This window comes from Bison bison, unplaced genomic scaffold, assembly GCF_000754665.1.
Source record: "Bison bison bison isolate TAMUID 2011002044 unplaced genomic scaffold, Bison_UMD1.0 scf7180017864148, whole genome shotgun sequence".
NCBI lineage: Eukaryota > Metazoa > Chordata > Mammalia > Artiodactyla > Bovidae > Bison > Bison bison.
The window spans coordinates 6,269,308-6,270,656 of NW_011494720.1; positions in this window are offsets into that span (position 1 = coordinate 6,269,308).

The following is a 1,349-nucleotide window of genomic DNA, read 5'->3' on the forward strand; positions in this document are numbered from 1 at the left end:
AACACAGGGAGGCAGGCAGGCTTACCTCCTTGTCTAGCGTGAAACTGTCTGTGGTGTGGGTAATGTGCTGATGTGAAGGATCCAAAAAGCAATACATACACAGAGAGAGGGAAATAAACGTGGGAGTTTTGGAACAACGTCCTTTTAAAAAAGGAAATGGTCATTATGGGCATTTCTAATTAGTTTTAACTTGACTCTTTCTCTTCCAACCTAAATTTTTGAAACCTTTTTTTGAATTTTTGTGTATTCCTTAATACTAGTCGAGAATTAAATAATTTTAATTTTGTAGGCAAGCATGGGCTTAAATATATTTAATTTAGCTGAGTCTTTGAAAAGTAGAAGTCACTGGAATGTATCGCGCGTGTCTGGAGGAATCAGCATGTTGCTTTGCATTACAGAAGTTTGAAATGAATCAATAGTCGTAGATATAGCTTTAGAATCAATAGTCGTAGATATAGCTTTACTCACGTGAGAGTCCTTCCTCAGTTTTATGATGAATGCAAGTAACGAACAGTGAATTTGGGGATTTTTATTAGATAAACCTAGATTTAAAGAATGTTTACCTTTGCTCTGTTAGTAAGCATACTTGACATTAAAGTCAGATTCAGTGTCAATAATAGTCACGGCACTTGATTGGGTTGATGTGATAGGGTATTGAGAAGGAAAGCTCTTAGAAGAATCCTGCATCTGAAGTGATACTCCAGCAAGTTTCTTAGGAGAAGGAGGGGATGATGAGGGCACTGTGAAATGTATGAGTGCTTTTGTGTGACTTTCAGAGCCCAGCCTTTCCTGTGTACATTAGAGCCTGTGAAATGTTATGGGTCAGAGCATCTGTTATGGGCTCCGTGGGAGGCGTTGTTGATACCCAGCTCTCTATGGGGTGCAGAATAGGACATCTGTGTGGGGAATACGCTTAATGGACACAGTAGACTAAGATGGAAGGAAAATTATCCTGTAACTTGAGGAAGTCTTGCTTCTTTTCCAAACGAGGACTAAACAAAAAAATTGGCAAAAGTGCCTGGTTGTGATCATGCAGGATATGGGGCCTTTCATGGATTTTTGTTAACATGGCAGACATCGGGAGGGATGGTCTGTGGATGATGGCAGGACTTGTGTCTGACCCACATCTTGATGTGCAGTTGGGAAGATGGAGCAGCACGTGCGCCCACAGGATCAGGTTGATGCGAGGGTGGAGGTGAGGAGCAGCAGGGCAGCCACGTGACTGAGGCGTGGACCAGTGCAAGCGGCCTTCCTGGGGAGTGGCCTGCTGGGCTCCTGCGAAGCAGGAAAGATGGCGAGGTGCCAGTGAGTCCGCAGCCAGATCTTAAGTGATTTCTCCTTTTTTTTTT